We start from the raw sequence: 7,229 nt of genomic DNA, 5'->3' as shown, positions 1-7,229 counted from the left end.
AAGTTCAGAAACAATGCAGGTGTGGTGCTTCCACCAGAGAAGGTTGAACTTCTGATTGAAGCAGTGGAGGATCTGGACACACTGGACGACTGCAGCGCTGTTCTCTCACAACTTCAATGAACGAACACACAAAGTTACCTTCTGCAAATCTAAAAACATAATTGTAAATACAGCATTCAAGTCAAAATGATCACACTGATGAATAATCAGTCTGTGTTTCATGGTCATGGCAAATGTTTTAAAAACGTTGTAGATGAAACATTTTCTGTATTTTTCCACGTTCTGATGTAAAAAATTGTTATTTTTGTCATTAATTTACACATGTGAAGCAAGTAAAATGTAAAAGAAAAACAAGAAATGATGGCTGTAATATCTTAATTGTGTATTTGTGGTGGGTGAATGATCAAAAACTGTACAAATATACTTTTTTATGCTGTATCAGCATGAGAGTGATAACTTTGCAAATAGTTTTATAGAATCTAGACAGAAAAAGTGCTGCATGAATTATCTATGTATATATTTATGCTAACGTTTGGCTACTCTAAACTTTGTCTTTAGGTTATTCTCAAGTAACCTATTGTCATATGTAAGAATATTTTTTTTTCAATTGTAACGAACAAAATGTCAATAAAATAAGATTCTCAAATCAAAAAAGGTTGCTACGTGTTGTTTAATTTATTTATTTTTATTTAATCAATCGGGCTTTCATCATTTCAGAAGACTTCTATGGACAAATTAAAACAAGGAGCTCAGTAACCCTTGCCCGGATGTGGGTTATCGGGACCACCCTGTAGCCAGCCCTGGGGCAGGGCACACTAGTGGGCACCTGGTGCCCAGGTCTCTAGTCATGGGGCCTGGTCCGGCTCATCTTGAAGAAGTAACATGGGTTTTCCTTCCTGTGTCCCCACCACCTGCAGGAGAGGCCATACAAGTTGGGTGCATGATGACATGGGCAGCGGCTGAAGGCAGGGACTTTGGTGTTCTGACCCTGGCTTACCAAAGATGGCTCTTGGGACAAGGAATGTATCCTCTCTGGCAGGGAAGGAGCCTGATCTTGTGCGAGGTTGAGAGGTACCGACTAGATATAGTTGGACTCACCTCAACTCACAGCATGGGCTCAGGAACCAATCTCCTTGAGAGGGCCTGGACTTTATTCTACTTTGGAGCTGCCCATGGTGAGAGGCGCTGAGCTAGTGTAGGTCTACTTTTGGCCCCCGAACGGTATCTGTGTGCTAGAGTTATCCCCGGTAGAAGAGAGGGTGGCTTCCTTCCGCCTTTGGGTAGTGGGACGAGTTCTGACTGTTGTTTGTGCCTATGTGCCAAATGGCAGTTCAGAGTATCTGGCCTTCTTGGAGTCCTTGGCGGGGGTGCTGAAATGTGCACCAACTGGGGACTCCTTTATTTTGCTGGGGGACTTTAATGCACACATGAGTTATGACAGTTTGACCTGGAGGGACGTGATTGGGAGAAACGTCCTCTCTGATCTGAACTTGATCGTCATTCTGTTGTTGGACTTCTGTGCACGTCATATTTTGTCCATCACCAACACATTGTTCAAACATAAGGATTCCAACATAGTGTAATAGCACTTGGAACCAGGATGACTTTGATTGTTGATCGATTACTGACTTTTTAGTTGTGCCATCTTATTTCCGGCCAATAGCTTTGGACACTCAGGTGAAGAGAGGAGCTGGGCGTTCAACTGATCACCACCTGTGAGTGGGGTCAAATGGCGGGGGAAGACACCGGACTGACCCGTTAGACCTAAACGTATAGAGAGGATTTGCTGGGAACGCCTGGCAGAAGAATCCATCAGAAACATCTTCAAGTTGCAGCTCCAGAGAGCTTTAACCATATCCCAGGTGAGGCGGGGGACATTGAGGCAGAGTGGGCTATGTTTCACACCTCAAATCTTGAAGTATCTTCCTTGAGCTGTGGCTGCAAGGTTGTTGGTGCTTCCTGCAGTGGCCATCCTCAAACTCAATGGTGGACACCCAAGGTTAGGGATGCTGTCAAGCTGAAAAAGGAGTCCTATCAGCCCTTGTTGGCTGGAGGGACTAAAGAGGCAGCGAAGCAGTACTGGAAGGAGGGCCAAACAATTTGCAGCCTTGCCTGCAGCTGAGGCAAAAGCTTGGATGTGGGAGGAGTTCAGTGAGGCCTTGGATAAATACTCTCAGTCAGCTCTGAGGAGAATCTGACAAACCATCAGGAGGCTGAGGAGGGGAAAACAGCACTTTACTAACACTGTTTTCAGTAAAGATGGGGTGCTGTGGATCTCAAATAGTGATGTCATCAGGAGGTGGAAGAAATACTTCTCAGACAATCCCACCAGCATGTCTTACATGGAGGAAGCTGATTTGGGAGCCTTCAGGGTCAGTCAATCCATAACCGTGGTTGAGGTTGCCGAGATGGTTAAAAAGGTCCGAGGTGGCAGGGCTCTGGGAGCAGATGAAATTCACCCTGGATGCTGTGGGGCTGTCTTGGTTGGCACACCTTTGCAACATCAACTGGACATCAGGGGCAGTGCCACTGGATTGACAGACTGGGTTTGTGGTATCACTCTTTAAAAAGGGGGACTGGAGGGTGTGCTCTAATTATAGGGGCATAACTCTCCTTATCCTCCCGCGTAATGTTTATTCAGGGGTACTGGAGAAGCATGTCAGATCGTTGGTCGTACCTCAGATCCAAGAGGAACAATGCAGGTTCAGTCCTGGCTGTGGAAAAAAAACTGGATCAGCTCTTTACCCTCACTAGGGTCCTCGAGGGGCCATGGGAGTTTGTACATCCAGTCTACATGTGTTTTGTGGACTTGGAGTAGGCTTTTGACTGTTCCTCGAGGCACACTGTGGGGGTGCTCGGTGAGTATGGGATTGAGGGTCCATTGATACGGGCTGGTCGGTCCCTATATAAGAGGTGCGAGTTTGGTTTGCATTGCCGGTAGTAAGTCAGACTCCTTCAGGGTGGGAGTTGGTCAATGCCAGGGCTACTCATTGTCACCGATTCTGTTCATAACTTTTAAGGACAGAATGTCTCAGTGCAGTCAGAGGGCAGAGGGATTGTGGTTCAATGACTTCAGGATTCCAACCCTGCTCTTTGCAGATGATGTGGCCCTGTTGGCATCATCATGCCATGATCTCCTGCTTTCATTGGAGTGGTTCACAGCTGAGTGTGATACGGCTGGGATGAGAATCAGCACCTCCAAATATGAGGCCATAGTCCTCAGTCAGAAAAGGGTAGATTGCTCTCTTAAGGTTGAGGGTGAGGTTCAGCCTCAAGTGGAGGAGTTAAAGTATCTTGGGGTTTTGTTCACTAGTAAGGGAAAAATGGAGCTTGAGATTGACATACGGATTGGTGCAACATCTGCAGTTACAGACTCTGTTCTGGTGCATTGTGGTGAAGAGGGAGTTGAGTTGTAAGGCAAAGCTCTCTTTTTACCAGTCAGTCTATGTTCCTATCCTCACTTATGGCCACAAACTTTGGGTAGTGTCCGAAAGGATGGCATTGCGGATGCAGGCGGTTGAAATTAGTTTCCTCCGCAGGGTAGCTGGACTCTCCCTTAGAGATAGGGTGAGAACTGTCATCCGGGAGAAACTCAGAGTAGAACCGCTGCTCCTCCAGGAGCCAGTTGAGGTGGTTCGGGCATCTGGTAAGGATGCTTCCTGAGTGCTTCCCTAGAAAGGTTCTTCCGGCATTCCAACTTGGAGGAGACCCATAGATGGATGGATGGACCTTTCTTCATCCCTTTGAGACCCTTTTAAAATATTTCACTTATTGTAACCTAAAACCTCACGTCATTGTCAGACTTGCTTTCAATGTCACAACAAGAGATCTGGGATAATATTACGGGCATTAGAAATTGTAATTTTTTTTTAATGTTATTTATGAAAATACAAATCATGTGTCATGTGCCTGAATGATATGAAATGTTTCTATAAGAAAAAAAAATATTAACAAAATATAAATGTTATATAGGTAAAATAGCATACTTGGACTTAATGTATACATTAGTTTGTTTAAACAAAAGCATCTGCTTTTGTAAAGTAAAAAGTAGTTTATTTTAGATACTGCATTTAAAAGAAGTTCCAAAATCCAAAAAAGTTCAATCTGGTCCTCTGGACTTTCAAAAAACAAGAAAACAAAAAAGAAAAAACAAAATAAAGCAAAAAAAATGCAGAAACGTTTCGTCTCTCATCCGAGAGACTTCCTCAGTCTGAGGTGCTGTATTCAGCTCAGTCTCTTAAATAGCACCTTCTCAGAGTGGATCAACCAGTTTTGCTGCTGACAACCAAAACCAGCTGCTCACATGGTCAAGAAGGACCATCAGCCTAACAATGGATCATTAGCACACTGATGGCTGTTTACTATTCACAGGGGGTTGAGTGATACTAGCAATAACAGCATTGTAAGAGGGGGACAGTTGCACCTGGAGGCCTCCACCCCTGTTTAAGTTCCAAAATGTTTAGCAAAATTATACTTTTAAATGAAAATCTTTCTAAGTGCTGTCTTATACTAATTGCAGTAGAAAAAAAAAGTTTTTTGTTTTTTTTTCTCATTTACAAACAGGATCTAGAGAGGTTTTTTTTTTGTTTGTTTTGTTTTTTGCCCAGTTTAATGGTGCTTTGGTGATAACTTGGCAAAATAAAATGCTCCACAGAGAAACTCTACTACACTGAATCAGACTCTATGGAGGTGCAGAGACCAGGTTTATAACTGAGCTGACAGTTTACTGAACCAAACTGAATCCCCCCACCCCTTATATTGTAAGTGAATATCTCGAAACGTTTCAGCACAAAAAATAAACTGTCCAGATTACCTGAGTGAAAAATGTTGGGTTAACTGCTTGATCCACTATGAGATGGGTCTGTTTATGACAGAGTTTAGTGCAGCTCCTCAGACTGACAAAGTATTTTGGATTAAAGATGAAACGTTTCAACAAGATTTATTAAAACAAAAAAAAATTTAATCCGTCCAGAGGACATTACTTAACTTTGTTAGATGAACTGTAGTACAATTTTTAAATGGGTCTTAAAGGGATGATGAAAGGTTGATTGATTAAATAAACAAAAATCAAGTAAAACAACTCATAGCAACCATTTCTGATAAGACACTGTAATTTTATTGACCTGTATATGTTACATTTAAAAATAATTAATTTTTACACATGAAAATTGGTTCCTTTCAAATAACCACAAGACAAAGTTTAGAGTAGCAAAATGTTAGCATAAACAGATAAATAGATAATTCATGCAGCACTTTTTCCATCTAGATTCTATAAAACCCTTTGTAATGTTATCACGCACATGTTCACACTGCATAGAAAAGTGTATTTGTACAGTTTTTGATCTCATTCACCCACAACAAAGACACATTTTGAAATATTACACCCATTCTTTCAGGCTTGACTTTGAAATTGTACTTGCTTGACATGTGTAAACTAATGACAACAATAACGTTTATAAATCAGAAGGTGTAAAAATACAGAAAATGGGTAACACTTTACAATAAGGTACACACTATTTGATAAAGTACTAGGGAACGCCTTAGGAACGAATCAGGAACAAATCAGGAGCTAATGGGTAGTTAAACAGTACTTACTGGGAAACACACAGCCAGGCCTTATTAGGAGACTACTAGTTAGTTACTTTGTAAATAAAGAGGAACTAATCAATAACTAATGGGTAGTTAAGGAAACCAAAAAGGAACAAATCAGGAGTTAAAGTAGTTAGCCAGTACTTACTGGGTAACACACAGCCAAGCCTTATTAGGGGACTAATGGTTTGTTACCACAGAAACAGAGGAGAAATTCTTGATGTGGGATTTGAATCAACCCTGTACCAGTGAGGTCACAGCTCATTTTTGTCAAAAACCTGTTTCCTATTGATTATTGATTTTATTGGATTCTTACCTCTAACTGATTTCATGATCTTGTACAGCTGTCATCTTGAATATGTTTGAGCTGTGACCTCACTGTTGCAGGTTTTATTCAAATCCCACATGGGGAATTTCTCTTCTGTTTCTGTGGAAACAAACCAGTAGTCGCCTAATAAAGCCCCCAGTATACTCCCGCATACGGCCATACGCAGACGTACGCACGTACGTACGCAGAGGTACGAATGTACCCCCCAGGGCATGTCCGGGCAAAGCTCAATTTTTGACGACCGCATACGCGTACGTGGTGTCGCACAATAAACTGCCCAGCGACGGACTGTTTTGTATGCGACACCAATGTATTAAATTCCCCTTCTTCATCTCTGATCTGGCCTTTTCTTTTGTTTTTTTGCGAAGAGACAAGTGATCTCTTCCTCCTCCGTTGATGCCATGACTGAAATGGTGAGAAATTAAGGAATTTGTCACGAGCAAATTAAACTCAGGTCCAGAGTGGCTGCGGGAGGGTCTGGAGATTTCCTGGTGGGCTGGTCTGATATGTGGGCTGTAGAGCCAGCGCTCTCTGTTTTTTTTTTTTTTTAATCTTTTTATTAACAACATATAAACACAGAACACCGCTGTGGCTGCCAGAGCTCTTTTTTTTTCCTACCTGTCAATCAATCCAATAGGCGTGTCAGCAAATGACCAATCGGCGACCTCAATTTGTCCCAAAGGTAAACGCCCCTTGTCTGTGAAGCTGCTCTGCAGCTGCTCGGGGTGTACGCAGGAGTCTGAAATTTGAACCCTTTGCGTACAGTACACGCGTACGTATGCGTGAACGGATGTACGCGGCAGTATACTGAGGGCTTCAGGCTTGATTGTGTTTCCCAATAAGTACTGGTTAAAATCCCATTAGCTCCTGATTCGTTCCTCTTTGGTATCCTTGGTAACTACTCATTAGTTCTTGATTAGTTAATCTTCATTTATAAGGTAACAAGCCAGCAGTCCTCTAATAAAGCTTGGATGTGTGTTCCCCAGTAAGTACTGGTTAACCACCCATTAGCTCCGGATTTGTTCTGGAGGCGTTCCCTAGTAGTTAATCAAATGTTGTGTACCTTATTGTAAAGAGTTACCAGAAAATGTTTCAGCTGTAATGTCAGTAAAACACATGCCATGACAATGATGCACATACTGATTATTCAGCAATGTGATCAGTTTGACTTGAATGCTGTATTTACAATAATATATTTTTTTGCTTTTCAGAAAATCACTTTGTGTGTTTGTTCATTGAAGTTGTGAGAGAACAGCGCTGCAGTCGTCCAGTGTGTCCAGATCATCCACTGCTTCAATCAGACGCTCAACCT

General features: G+C 42.2%; 1 protein-coding gene across 1 annotated transcript in view; it reads left to right on the top strand.

Annotated features, from left to right (window-relative positions):
• LOC119409038 overlaps positions 1–7,229 on the top strand; it is a 20,401-nt gene that overhangs the window by 6,606 nt on the left and 6,566 nt on the right. The window contains exon 2 of the mRNA XM_037675900.1: positions 3,402–3,404. The gene's annotated coding sequence lies outside the window, so the exon portion shown is untranslated. The remainder of the gene's footprint in view (positions 1–3,401; positions 3,405–7,229) is intronic.

The sequence above is a fragment of the Nematolebias whitei genome, chromosome 4 (assembly GCF_014905685.2).
Source record: "Nematolebias whitei isolate Nwh7 chromosome 4, NemWhi1, whole genome shotgun sequence".
Taxonomy (NCBI): Eukaryota; Metazoa; Chordata; class Actinopteri; order Cyprinodontiformes; family Rivulidae; genus Nematolebias; species Nematolebias whitei.
Note: the sequence above shows the minus strand (reverse complement) of the source record. Positions and strands in the feature narration are given on the sequence as shown.